Source organism: Balaenoptera physalus (assembly GCF_965194825.1).
Source record: "Balaenoptera physalus genome assembly, chromosome: 11".
Lineage (NCBI taxonomy): Eukaryota > Metazoa > Chordata > Mammalia > Artiodactyla > Balaenopteridae > Balaenoptera > Balaenoptera physalus.
This window is the reverse complement of record NC_138896.1, coordinates 106,600,979-106,615,954: the sequence shown is the minus strand read 5'-3', so window position 1 is coordinate 106,615,954 and position 14,976 is coordinate 106,600,979. Positions and strand designations below refer to the sequence as shown.

The following is a 14,976-nucleotide window of genomic DNA, read 5'->3' as shown; positions in this document are numbered from 1 at the left end:
CTATATGAGATGATGGATTTTTTTTTTTTTTTTTTTTTTTTTTTTTAAATTTTATTTATTTATTTATTTAGTTTTGGCTGTGTTGGGTCTTCGTTTCTGTGTGAGGGCTTTCTCTAGTTGCGGCAAGTGGGGGGCACTCTTCATCGCGGTGCGCGGGCCTCTCACTATCGTGGCCTCTCTTGTTGCGGAGCACAGGCTCCAGACGCGCAGGCTCAGTAGTTGTGGCTCACGGGCCCAGTTGCTCTGCGGCACGTGGGATCTTCCCAGACCAGGGCTCGAACCCGTGTCCCCTGCATTGGCAGGCAGATTCTCAACCACTGTGCCACCAGGGAAGCCCGAGATGATGGATTTTTATTAAACGTATTGTAATAATCACTTCATGATGTATGTAAATCAAATTATTATGCATATTATGCATTATTTTTCAAATCCATGAACACTGTATATATTTACATCTGTTTGTGTTGTCCTCATTTTCTTTAATCAGTGTCTTAAGTTTTCTGAGCACAGGTCTTTACCTCCTTATTCCTAGGTATTTTATTCATTTTGATGCGATTGTAAATAGGATTATTTCCTTAAATTCTTTTCTGATAGTTTGTTGTTAGTGTATAGAAATGCAGCAGATTTCTTTATGTTAATTTTGTACCCTTCAACTTGACTGAATTAATTGATGAGCTCTAGTAGTTTTTTAGTAGTGTCTTTAGGACTTTCTTTGTATAATAACATGTCTTCTGCAAACAATAATAGTTTTACTTCTTCCTTTCCAGTTCAGGTTAGCCTTATGTTGTGTGTTTCTGCATTTAGAGTATAGCCTAACCTACCTGTTGACCTTTTGAGCTTAGAGTAAGGTCAGTTTAAGATATGAAGGATGGATTTTGAGAGGTAGAGTTGAAACAAAGGAAATGAGAAGCTTTTGATTTTGTTTTCAATTCATAGGTAGAATGAATTGGAGGGGGAAGAGACTTGCATAGGTGAGGACAGTTGGAAGTATCATGTTGTAATCCTGGAATAAGGTGGAAAAAAGTATCAAAAAACAACTTTTCCTGCCCTATCATGTGAATAAACATCTGTAAAAACATTGTCTATTGATAAAGGATGCTCTCTCAAAACACTTTTTTCAAAAGTATTTCAGGTTTCAAACTGAAACTTTAAAAAGTCAGTAGTATGTGGAAAATTATTATATTATGACAGTTTGCCAGTGAATAATGTTGAATAAAATAAGTATATAAATTTTGTGTGTTTATGGTAAATATTGCTGTGTGTATTGAATTTCTTATGTTCCCTGTATCTGTGAACCCAGAATTCTGTCTGTAGCAAATAGTGAAGATATGAAATATAGCTGTGGGCCTTTGTATCCTATTAGGAAGCAAATGAGAGATGAAGACTCTATAAAGTATATTTATTCATAATCTGTGCTTAAAAATCGGTTAGGCAAAAAGATCAGGTTAGGGCATCAGGGCACCCAGAAGAGTGGTGTATTCCGTTTTGATCTGCATGTCCTACTCTGCCATTGACAAAGAGCATGAGGGTCCATAAACTATGGTGTGTGGTAGCTCTGATCTCTGATCTAAACTTCTAGGAGTGACTTCCAAATTTGTATCTTCAGGGTAGATTCCCCACTGGTTCCTGAAACTTAATGTCTTCCAAATTCATTGACATTTTGCCATGATCTCTTTGCTTTTCTCTATACCTATACCTCCTGTAGATTTACTTATCTTGATTAATGGCTCATCATTCTCTTAGTCAAGTAGTCCAAAAAACTTAGGGTTATCTTTGATTTCTTCCTGTTCCTGGCCTTTATGTTGCTCAACAAACGTATATTTTACTTCTGAAATGTGTCTTCTTCATTGAACCTTCAGGATATTCATTTGTTCACTCATTCACTCTTTTGTTTATTCTGACACATTTATTGAGCACCTCATATGTGCTAGGCAGTGTGCAAGGTACTAGGAATATAGTGATAAATAAGACAGATCAGTTTCCTGCCCTTATAGAGCTTTTAGTCCAAGCTTTCATCATTTCCCCTTCACCCTCTTTGAGTTCCTGTGTTAGCCATTCTTATTTTTTTCTGATTATAAGTATAATACATTCTGTTCTAAGAAGTGCAAGAGTTATTGAAATGTATAAACACCAAAAGAGGGAGACTCCCTATATTTTCATCTACTAGAGATACCACTAATAAAAATTTGGTATCATTTCTCCAGATTAGAAAAAAAAATGTAGCCAAAACTTTGTAACACATCTCTTTGCCTTTACTCCCTCTCTTGTCTGTCTGTATTATAAATGCTACCAAAGATATCTTGTTAAAAAACAGAGTTGATTGTTAGTCCTTTGTTCAAAAACCCCTCAGTGTTTTTCTGTCATCCACAGAATGAAGTCTGAACACCTTAACGTAGTGATTACCACCCATTAGGTTTCTACCATCTAACTTTCTTGTTTCTCCAGAAACTTTCCCAGAAGTAGCCCTTCTTACAAGTGTAAATAAAAGATCTCAGGTGTGCTGCATTAGTGTCCCCCATGTGACAAATAATACTCCGAATAGGGGAGACAGGTTGATATAAGTACAGTAATAATTTATTCAGTTTTCTTTTGTGTGCTTGCCCTCTCCCACTCACCTTGTTTACAGGAAAATAGAAAAAATTACAGGAGTATTCTTAAAAATTAAAGCAGAAAAGTGTAAAGAAGTTGAAACAATCTGAAATTCCATCTCACATGGATGATTACCATTAAAATTTTTGTAAATATTCTTCCATACATGTGTCTTTGAAAGTATATATACACATATAGATGTATGAATATGAAGTAGTTGTATATAAATAGGATAATATTATAATGCTGTTTTTCTTTTGCCTTAGATATAGGTTTTGGAGATTTTTGTGTCAATAAGAGACCAGTGTTCAAGATGGTATATTTCTGTTTTGGCCGCACTGCACAGCTTGGGGGATCTTAGTTCCCCGACCAGGGATTGAACCCCAGGCCCTTGGCAGTGAAAGGGCGGAATCCTAACCACTGGACGGCCAGGCAATTCCCAAAATGGTATATTTCAAGAATGATGAGAAGCCTGCTTGCTTGAGAGAGTAAGAAGCTGGTCTGACTTCCCTGACCTTCTAGATTAGAGTAGATGTTGCTCCTCTGGGCTTCCACAGCACCCTGGTTGTCCCATTATGGCACTTACTGCATTCCGTTGTTTGTCTGTCTACTTAAACCAAAGTCCCCCATATCTGTCTCTTTGTATTCCTTGAGCCCAGAACAGTGCCTGACACCTAGTGGACATTTCAGTATTTGCTGAATGAATGAATGACCGTATGAATGTCTTAGGTGAAGTAAGGTGGTTTGCCATGAAAAGAACTTGCTGCATGTATTCTTTAAAGCCATTTATCTCTGTTTGCTTTGATTATTCATTTACCAAGTAACGTTTTGGTATTAATTCAGTTTACCAATTAATTACCAGGGATTTTACTGCTGAGAAAAGAAGGTACCGACTGTAACCTGGTTGACAGTTATAATTCTGATTATAAATTAAAATAATAGTGCTGTGGGACAGATGAGTATGAGACTTTGCATAATATGAACCATTTTTTCCCCAGAGTATAATTATTCCTTTAGATAAGGTGGTATCCAGGTTCTGTTTGAGCGGAGATATAGGTGTGGTCTGGTGAATAGAAGGCTGGATTCAACTTTGACTCTGCCACTTATTAGCTCTGAGATATTAGGCAAGTCCCTTAACCATTTTAAGATTTAGTTTCTTTATTCGTTAAGTGAATAACTGGCTGCTCAGATCTAGCCCAACGCTAAAACTCTGTGACTATGAAATAAGAGCCATACTTTACCTTGGTCCATTGAAGCCTAACCTGTATACTCTTCTTACTATCTCACTCAAGACATGTAAATGGCCAAAAGTAAAGGCCAGGGAGTATAGTGCCTCAGACCCTTAGAAATACTACAGAATGAAGCAAGAGGTAGCACTGTGATAGTTTTTAGAGGAAGTACGAAGCTGAGAACTTCTTTTGCATTCTTTGCATTATTTCACAACCAGTTCTAGATAAAAATAATTATCTTGTTTGTGAATAATAATATGTCATTTGGGGATGGAGAGGATGTCGATTTGGTTCCTCAGTTTTCTAGCCTTATTCTGGGTAACTTGGTGAACTAGGATTGATTATGTCCTCTTTCTTTCTCTGACTTTTTTTTTACTCTCAGTAGAAGGATCTCGAGATTCATTCTCATTGTCTGTGACACACATAGGTTAGATCAGTGATAGAAAAGAGTTGGGAGACTTGTTTTCCTTCTTCATTTTGAGTTAAAGCAAATTGCTTTACTTCTCCATGCTTGATTCTTTTTACTAATAGAAGACAAAATCTGGCTCTTCTTACATCATGTGCTTTGGGATAATGAGGTAATTCTTTGGAATCTTTTTAAAAATTTCATTTAAAAAACTTGATGTACAATTTCTAGTAAATGCATAAATCTAAGATGTATATGTAGTTTAATGAATTTTTACATATGTATGCTGCTGTATGTGTATAATTATAACTACCAGTCAGATCAAGACGTAGAACATTTTCCTCCCCCTAGAATTCCTTTATGCCCCTTTCGAGTCAGTACCCTCTTTTTGAACACTTTGAGTGCTTTATTATTCATGTTAAGAAGCCAGTGAAGACAAATCTTTTATGTTTCATCAGTAATTTGAATCTTGAAACCTGTAATAATGTCTGATCTGTAGATCGTAAGGTCTTTAGCCTTTTAGAAATAGATAAGGCATAATTGTGTAAAAATGCTTTTCTAATAAAATTTTAATCCAGGCTACAGAGGGAGTAGTTTTTTTTTTAAGATTTTTTTTTTTTTTTTGGACGTGGACCATTTTGTTACAATATTGCTTCTGGTTTATGTTTTGGGGTTTTGGCTGTGAGGCATGTGGGATCTTAGTTCCCTGACCAGGGATTGAACCCACAGCCCCTGCATTGGAAGGGGGAGTCGCAAACCACTGAACTGCCAGGGAAGTTCCCAGAGGGAGTAGTTTTACACTGATAAAGGGGCAGTGTTATTTACCAGCATTTTCTTTTCTGTGTGGACATTTTCCTGAAAATTTTTGGATTGTCTGAAAGTCAGCTTATTTGGAAAGTTGTAAGTAAGTGGGAAAAGGAAAGCTGTTTGGCCAGATGAATGAAGAAGTTGTTCCAGGTCTGTGAGTTCCAGCCTTCCTTCTACCTGTGCCATTGTGTAACCCTGTGAACAAGGCCTAACCTTATTTTTTACATCTAATATTTATGCAGCGCTTTTTTTGTCTGAGGCACTGTGTGTGAGTCTTTCTAAAGTGCTGTGGTGCTGGGCTTCCTTGGTGGCGCAGTGGTTAAGAAGCTGCCTGCCAATGCAAGGGACACGGGTTCGATCCCACATGCCGTGGAGCAACTAAGCCTGTGCGCCACAACTACTGAGCTTGTGCTCTAGAGCCCGTGAGCCACAACTGCTGAGCCCACGTGCCACAACTACTGAAGCTCACATGCCTAGGGCCCATGCTCTGCAACAAGGGAAGCCACGACAATGAGAAGCCTGTGCACCGCAACGAAGAGTAGCCCCCGCTCACCACAGCTAGAGAAAGCCTGTGCACGGCAACGATGACCCAACACAGCCAAATAATTAAATAAATAAAATAAAAAATAAATTTATTAAAAAAAATAAATATATAAGTAAAGTGCTGTGGTTGTGCTTTAGCCTACCTCATAGTTTAGCTATATATTATGTGATTTTGTTTACTAATTTGTATATCTATGTCTTTTATTTTAGAAGTTTTAGATTTATGGAAAAGTTAAGCAAAGATAATACATAGAGTATATCATGTACCCATTTTCCCTGTTGGTAACATCTTGTTTTGTTAGTTTTATGGAGGTGTATTTAACATATTTTAAAATTCACCCATTTAAAGTGTACATTTCAGTTTTTAGTGTGTTCACAGAGTTGTACAATCATCACTGCACTCTAATTCCAGAATATTTTCATCACCCCCAAAAGAAACTCTGTACCAAGTTATCAGTCATTCCCCGTTTTTGCCCCCCACCCCGCCCTTGTCCTAGGTAACCACTAACCTACTTTCTATCCCTATGGATTTGCCTCTTCTGGACATTTCATATAAATGAACTTATATAATATGTGGTTTTTTGTGACTGGTTACTTTCACATAGCATGTTTTCAAAGTTTATCCATTATGCAGCCTGTATCCATTCTTTTTCTTATTGCCAAATAGCATTCCATTGTAGGGACTTCCCTGGTGGCGCAGTGGTTAAGAATCCGCCTGCCAGTGCAGGGGACACGGGTTTGATCCCTGGTCCGGGAAGATCCCACATGCCGTGGAGCAACTAAGCCCGTGCGCCACAACTACTGAGCCTGCTCTCTGGAGCCTGCGAGCCACAACTACTGAGCCCGTGTGCCACAGTTACTGAAGCCTGCGTGCCTAGAGCCCGTGCTCTGCAACAAGAGAAGCCACCGCAGTGAGAAGCCTGCACATCGCAATGAAGAGCATCCCCTGCTAGCCGAAACTAGAGAAAGCCTGCAAGCAGCGATGAAGACCCAACGCATCCAAAAATAAATAAATAAATAAAATTTAAAAAAAAAAAAAAAGAACATTCCATTGTATGGATGTGCCACATTTTGTTTATTCATTTTTTAGTTGATGGACCTTGATTGATTCCACTTTTTGGCCATTATGAACAGTGCCGGTGTGAAATCTGTATACAAGTTTTTGTGTAGACTACATGTACCTGCCTAGAAATGGAATTACTGAGTCCTGTGGTAACTCTTTTAAGGTAAGGATTTTTGAGTAATTGCCTGCCTGGGCCATTTTACATTCCCACCAGCAATGTATGAGGGTTCCAATTTCTCTGCCTTCTCTTCAACACTTGTTATATTGTCTGTCATTTGATTTTAGCCATCCTACTGTGCATGAAGTTGTATCTCACTGTGGTTTTGATTTGCATTTCCCTATTGATTAGTGATGTTGAGCATCTTTTCATGTGTTTATCAGCTAGTTGTATATTTGGAGAAATGTTTTTCAGATTCTTTCTCTATTTTTTAATTGGGTTATCCTAATTATATTTTAAGTTTTGTTTCACCAATGAGGTTATAAGTCACTTGAAAGATTATAAATCACTTGAAAGGTTCTAGCCTTAAACAGTAATTTTTTTTTTGTTACAAAAATTAACCTATTTATTATAGGCTAGCAACGTTTTAAATGGTGGTGCTGCTACTGGTCCTTCAATTCCTTCAGTCTTCTGATGGCAGACTTTACTGTGGTGGCAGAAGTGGTGTTGTAGGTCCAAGCACCACCAGCTACCGTTTTCATGCAGGAACCACAGTGCCAGATGCCCACAGCTCATCTGTTCATCTTGGTTTTGCCCCAGAAGGAGCAAGTGTACTTGGCGTGCTGGCTGATTTTAATTTTCTTCACCATTTTCCTGAGGGAGGCCCCATAATGGGTCCCGTATTTACCCACAGTTCCGACATTCTTGGTGCGTTTAGCCATGTCGCTGCAACCTTGGTCCGAGCCCAGAGACCTCTAGCGTTAAACAATAATTTTAAAAATAATAATTATTTGGTGTTTCTGCTTGCCTTTACTCCTCCCACTTTTCTCAAAACAGTAAGAGAATGTCATGCAAGTTGAAGTCCCATAGTAAGCACATTTGGTTTATTTTTTCCCTTATTTGACTACACAGAAAAACAAAGATGGTTGGGAAAGCATGTTTGTTCAAATCCTAGATAGTCTGCACATTCCTTGGTTAGTGGAGTAAAGTTTTTTAAAAATGCTTTTATTGCTTTCTTGATGAGAAAATTAACATATTTGTATAGCAAATATAAAAAAGGCCCAGATAAATATAAACCAGAAAGTTATAATTTCTATGATAATTTACAGTGATAACCAATGTTATAATTTTAATATATGTGCACTGTAGGCTGATGCAAACATACCTATAAATACATATGTGTATCTGCATAAGAGTATATATACTGTTTTGTTACAAGTTTTTTCCCCTACTGCACTTAACAATATATTATGAACAGATTTCTATCCACATAATACTTTGTGGAGTTAAATTTTGACATCAGGTTATGAAACATCTATTTCTGTGGTTGTTTCTTAATGAGGATCAGTCGATTTCTGAAGATAGGAGGGTGGAAAATGTTTAAATGTTTAACCTATGTATTTTTCAAGTTGTTGGATTTTTTGTAGATTAAATTAACTAGGGGTAATTATTTCCTACTTTGCTTTATGTCAAGAAGTACCTGCTTTTGGTGTCCAAAAAATAGTTTTTTTCAGTTGTCATTGGTGACGGATCGATGAAAAATTGTACAACTGTCCTAATGTAGGGAGATAAACTGCCATGTGCCTTCATAATTCTGGAGTATGGATTATGGTATTGATAGTTATTAATGGAAAGTTTGAAATCTCTTGGAAAGTTTAACATATATTTATTGAGCACCAACTGTGTGTCAGGCACTGTAAAGGGGGAAAAAAATGATCGAAGTCCTAGATATGTTTGGTTTTCAGGCAGGGATGGGGAGGGAGGCAGTGCCAAACTGCATTAGAGCAAAGTCAAAAGGTAAATTTCCTAAAATGCTAATTTATTTTTGTGGTTTATTTTATACTGAAATTACTTGCATTTCCATGTTTGTTTCATAATGACTTATTTGCAGTACATTTAAACGATAAAAATGTATCTGCATATTTAAAAAAATGATTCTATAATAACAAGGAAATGTGACTTTGAAACATCACTTTTTTCTCCTTGAGTGTTTATGGCATTAATATGGTTATAATAATAAGATTGTCTATGAAAATTTTGCAATGTCTATGGCAAAGTGAAGGAAATTATACTACGAGCAAGTCAGAACCTCAATAAAAATTTTAAAATAGGGTCTACAAGATTATTTTTGTTCCTTTAAATTACTGCTATCAGATTATTTTTCTGTCACTTTATCGTGTACTATATTGACATTAAATAACTGCTTTGTGTGAGAAGAAATGATGAAATAATTTTTTGCAGATATATATTTAAATCATGTACAAGATTCTTTGTAATTAGTTACTAAAAGTAAAAAGTCATTAAAGCTATCAGAAAAAATCTTAAATTTCACCTGTACCTCTGAATAAGAAAGTCTGTTTTTTCCAATAGATATGTTGGAAACCAAGATGCAGTCAGGCAAAACGGGACAGTTTGGGGTTTGTATGTTTTAACCCTTTTATTCTTTTTCTCAGCCACTTAATCTCCACACATGCTTGCAGATGTTTAAATGTGAGAACAAGAAAAAAATTTGTTTTGTTTCTGACTACTGAAAACATTTTCTTATTTTCTCTTATAAGAGCATTATGTAAAATGAGAGGTTACACTACAGATGCTTAAGGTCTTGTAATTCTTTGATTTATTCTACTTTTTCAGTATCTTTAAGTTGTTAATGGTTTACCGAGATACCCTGGAGGATGGTGTGCAGAAATTGTATTTGCATTGTACAATGTGTCTGGTTTAGAGGCAGCTGTGGTAGTCTGGAGATTTAGGTTCCAGCTCTTCCACTTGCTGGCTCTGTGACCTTCAGCATGACACTCAGGCCTCATTTTACTTATCTGTAAAATGTGATGTAACAGCAAGAACCTCACAGGATTGTTGTGAGGATCAAATGAGATAATGTGTTAAGTACTCTGAAACTGCAATGTGATGTGCGAATGTGAGGCGAGAAAAGAAGTCTCCACATCTTAATATATAAAGAGCAGTAGTTTCATATCATTAGCTTTTGTCTTCAATTTACTGTTTCTTCCTGCTTCCTATAGATTTGTTTTTAATTAGACTCGATTGGTGATTTCTTTTTCTTACCAGATTCAGCAAAAAACTGTGTGAGTGGCAAGAACCTCCCACATAGAAAGTAAGGTTATTGTACCCAGGGTGATGAGAAACACCTGCTGCAGCATTCCCAGTGGGAACCACTACATATGTAGGTGCCTGGCATTTCCTAAAATAAGGAGTTGGGTTTTTTTTGGGGTTTTTTTAGCATTAAAAGAAAGTGAGGTATAGCTGATTTACAGTATTATATTAGGCATAAAACAGTGATACAAAATTTTTAGAGGTTGTACTCCATTTATAGTTACTATAAAATATCAAATATATTCCCTGTGCTGTACAATATATCCTTGTAGCTTTTTTTTTTTTAACCTAATAGTTATGTTGTGCTTATTGCATAGCAAGCTCCACTCTAAGTGTTTTACATTTAATCTTCACAACAACTCTATGGGAGTAGGTACTATTGTAACCCATGAGGAAATTGAAGGTTAACAAATAACTTGTGATTGGTGCTGCAATACTTTGAAACCTTTTCTTTTTAGTCTCGTTATGTTTGCACTTCATACATTTGCAGGCTTACCACATATTTGCAAAAGACTACTTCTGTCAGGTTTCAGCAATAGGTTATTGTAAATTTTAGCTTTGATTACCTCTACAAGGCAATGATAGATTTTGGGATAAGTAAAGGTCCCAGGAGTAGTGTTTCAGTCTAACTCTTTTTTTTTTTAAGTACTTATTTTATTTATTTATTTTTAAAATTTTATTTATGTATTTATTTAAGGCTGTGTTGGGTCTTCGTTTCTGTGCGAGGGCTTTCTCTAGTTGCGGCAAGCGGGGGCCACTCTTCATCGCGGTGCGCGGGCCTCTCACTATCGCGGCCTCTCTTGTTGCGGAGCACAGGCTGCAGACGCGCAGGCTCAGCAGTTGTGGCTCACGGGCCCAGTTGCTCCGTGGCATGTGGGATCTTCCCAGACCAGGGCTCGAACCCGTGTCCCCTGCATTGGCAGGCAGATTCTCAACCACTGCGCCACCAGGGAAGCCCCAGTCTAACTCTTCATTAGAAAAATTTGGAACAAAGGTAGGTGTTGGTTAGGCACACTGGTGGTATTTTATAAATCCCCTATTTCTAAGAGGAATGCTTTTTTTTTTTTTCTCATCTTAATGTGTTGACATTGTGTGCATTTAATATGGTAGCATTTCCCTTCAAAAAGTGGTTATTTAGGTATAGGTGTGCCTTTTAATCAATTGATGACATCTAGAATCAAGAAAATACAGTAGTGTTTAGACCATTTGACTTTATTTTTTAGCTAACAAGCACTATCAGTGCGCCATTCTTAGCCCCATACATAGTCTTTGCATATTAGGTACTAAGAGCTAGATCTTCTTTTAGCCGGCTAAGATTGCAGTTGCTATGGGTTCTGAGACTTGACTTTGTATCCTCACTCTTCTTTTTAGACTTCTTGTAAGGATATCTTGATCACTCAGAGACAGAAGTACCTCATTACGTGTTTTGCCTTACTAGCTACTGCTAATTTAGTGAATCAGCTAGTTGAAGAGGTAAGTTAGCAAATAATTTCACTGGGGACAGGGCCAGAATTAAAACTTGAAAGTCCAAGGGCAGTTAATGTTTACTGGGTAAATTCAAAACATTGTTTTATTTTGGGAACCCACTGCTACCTGTGTCCTTGTCCCTGTTCCCTGGCAACCATTAATGAGGTCTCCATCTCTGTAGTTTGGTCATTTTGAGGATGCTATATAAAATGGAATCATATAGTATATAACCTTTTGAGATTGGCTTTTTTTCATTCACTAAGCATAATGCCCCTTAAAATCTATTCAAGTTGTTATGTGTACCAATATCAATAGTTCTTTCCATTTTATTGCTGAGTAGTATTCCATTGTATGGATGTACTGGAGTTAAACATTTGCCTATTGAGGGACATTTACCTTGTTTCCAGTTTGGGGTATTGTCAGTAATGCTGCTATGAACACTCAAGTACAAGTTTCTACGGGAACATATGTTTTACTTTCTTTGGGAGAAATGCCAAGGAGTATGATTGCTGGGGTGTATGGTAACTAAATGTTTAATTTCCTAAGAAACTACCAAAGTTTTCCGTAAGAGCTGTACCATTTTACATTCCTACCAGCAGTGTAATGAGTCCACTAATATTTTCTTATTGCTTGTTCATTCATTTGCTGTCATGTTAGTGGTGGTAGATGCCGAAAATATAAGAAAATTTTATGTGAGAAAAGTCATAAAAAATAAGGTCTATGCATTGACATAGTTATTTTAGCAGAATATACAGTTTTATTCAGGAGATTAAAATTAATAGTTCTAGATTGTTTGCTTTGGCAGTCTTTTGTTGATCCTGTTGAAGAGATTAATAACTTTGAAGAATGAGACAGGTTTTTTACTGAAGTTTCATGCTAAGTCATTTGGCTGTTTTGGAATCTAAAGAACCAGTGCTTCTTTCTTTTTAACTCTTAATTTCTCTAGAAATGTTTATCTTTTTCTAAATTGTTAATAATTTCTGATACTGCAGCCCTTGTTTGTTACAGGCTACCTTACATTTTTTTCATTCATTTGCCTTTTTATTTTGTAATGAATTATTTTATCCACTGTTTTTAATGACTTTGAATTGTTGAAACACCATTGAGAACTGTTTGCTTACCATCAAAACAGGCAATTCCCCTACGCAACCATATCTATGCACAGGCTTTACTCAGTCACTGAAATAGCATGGGGTTTTTAGGCCAAGGAAGCTATCCAAGAATTTTGTGAATAAGGCTGAGTATTGACTTTGCCAGAATTCATGGGGACGTTGTCTTTCTTCTTGTTTTGTATGGTGGAAGAGGGTTTTTCATCCAAACATTGCCCCAATGTTTTTTCCTTTTCCTACTGAGGGTTTTTTTTTTTTTTTATGTCTAGAGATTTAAACTTCTTTTTTTTTAATTTATTTTTTTTAAATTTTAATTTTATATCAGAGTACAGTTGATTTACAATGTTGTGTTTCAGGTGTACAGCAGGGTGATTCAGTTATACACACACACACACACACACATCTATTCTTTTCCAGATTCTTTTCCTATATAGGTTATTACAGAGTATTGAGTAGAGTTCCCTGTGCTATACAGTAGGTCCTCGTTGATTGTTTTGTATATGATAACATGTATATGTTAATCCCAACCTCCTAATTTATCCCTCCCCCCTTCCTTTCCCCTTTGGTAACCATAAGTTTGTTTTCTAAGTCCGTGAATCTGTTTCTGTTTTGTAAATAAGTTCATTTGTATCATTTTTTTTTAGATTCCACATATAAATGATATCATATGATATTCGTCTTTCTCTGTCTGACTTCACTTAGTAATGATCTTCTCTAGGTCCATCCACGTTGCTGCACATGGCATAATTTCATTCTTTTTTATGGCTGAGTAATAGTCCATTGTATATATATACAACTTTTTAAAAATAAAATTTATTATTTATTTTTGGCTGCGTTGGGTCTTTGTTGCTGCGCGTGGGCTTTCTCTAGTTGCGGTGCACAGGCTTCTCCTTGCCGTGGCTTCTCTTGTTGCAGAGCACGGGCTCTAGGCGCGCGGGCTTCAGTAGTTGTGTCTCGCGGGCTCTAGAGCACAGGCTCAGTTATTGTGGCGCACGGGCCTAGTTGCTACGCAGCATGTGGGATCTTCCCAGACCAGGGATGGAACCCGTGTCCCCTGCATTGGCAGGTGGATTCTTAACCACTGCGCCACTAGGGAAGTCCCTGTACCACATCCTCTTTATCCATTCCTCTGTTGATGGACATTTAGGTTGCTTCCATGTCTTGGCTATTGTAATTAGCGCTGCAGTGAACATTGGGGTGCATGTATCTTTTCGAATTATGGTTTTCTCTAGTTATATGCCCAGGAGTGGGATTGCTGGATCATATGGTAGCTCTATTTTTAGTTTTTGTTTTTTTGTTTTTTTTTTTTTTAATTATTTATTTATTTATTTATTTTTAGCTGTGTTGGGTCTTCGTTTCTGTGCGAGGGCTTTCTCTAGTTGTGGCAAGTGGGGGCCACTCTTCATTGCGGTGCGCGGACCTTTCACTGTCGCGGCCTCTCTTGTTGCGGAGCAGGGGCTCCAGACGCGCAGGCTCAGCAGCTGTGGCTCACGGGCCTAGTTGCTCCGCGGCATGTGGGATCCTCCCAGCCCACGGCTCGAACCCGTGTACCCTGCATTGGCAGGCAGACTCTCAACCACTGCGCCACCAGGGAAGCCCCTATTTTTAGTTTTTTAAGGAACCTCCATACTGTTCTCCATGGTGGCTGTACCAGTTTCCCACAACAGTGTAGGAGGGTTCCCTTTTCTCCACACCCTGTCGAGCTATATTTACTGTTTGTAGATTTTTTGATGATGGCCATTCTGACCAGTGTGAGGTGATACACTCACACATTGTAGTTTTGATTTGTGTTTCCCCAATAATTAGCGATATTGAGCATCTTTCCATGTGCTTTTTTAGCCATCTGTATGTCTTCTTTGAAGAAATGTCTATTTAGATCTTCTGGTCGTTTTTTGATTGGGCTGTTTTTTTGATATTGAGCTGCATGAGCTGTTGTATATTTTGGAGATTAATCTGTTGTCGGTCTCATCTTTTGCAAATATTTTCTCCCATTCCGAGGGTTGTCTTTTTGTTTTGGGTATGGTTTCCTTTGCTGTGCAAAAGCTTTTAAGTTTAATTAGGTCCCACTTGTTTATTTTTGTTTTTATTTTCATTACTCTAGGAGGTGAATCCAAAAAGATATTGCTGAGATTTATGCCAAAGAGTGTTCTGCCTATGTTTTCCTCTAAGAGTTTTATAGTATTCAGTCTTACATTTAGGTCTTTAGTCCATTTTGAGTTTATTTTTGTGTATGCTGTTAGTGTTCTAATTTCTTTCTTTTACATGTGGCCAGTTTTCCCACCACTTATTGAAGAAACTGTCTCTTCTCCCTTGTATATTCTTGCCTCCTTTGTCATAGATTAATTGACCATAGATGTATGGGTAAACTTGTTTAAATGTTATTTTTTGGTAGACTTTTATTTTCAGTAATTTGTTTTGAGATAAGTTGAGTAAGAGGTTCAGATTCCAAGACAAACCGGGGATTTATCTTTGCTTTGGGACTTGACAGCGAGATG

At 37.3% G+C, this 14,976-nt stretch overlaps 1 protein-coding gene and 1 pseudogene across 9 annotated transcripts in view; one reads left to right on the top strand and one right to left on the bottom strand.

Moving 5' to 3' along the window:
• The window catches only part of TMCC1 (transmembrane and coiled-coil domain family 1), a 220,624-nt gene that overhangs the window by 29,306 nt on the left and 176,342 nt on the right, over nt 1-14,976 (top strand). The window contains exon 2 of one of the 8 annotated variants that reach the window (XM_082413483.1): nt 2,856-6,800. The exons of 6 other annotated variants lie outside the window; for them this stretch is intronic. The gene's annotated coding sequence lies outside the window, so the exon portion shown is untranslated. Of the gene's footprint in view, nt 1-2,855; nt 6,801-11,359; nt 11,379-14,976 lie in introns of those variants that run through there. One more of the 8 variants, XM_082413484.1, reaches the window with a different exon arrangement.
• Nucleotides 7,172-8,567, bottom strand: LOC309638037 (large ribosomal subunit protein eL43 pseudogene; annotated as a pseudogene). The gene has a single exon. The product of its transcript is annotated as a large ribosomal subunit protein eL43 pseudogene (transcript).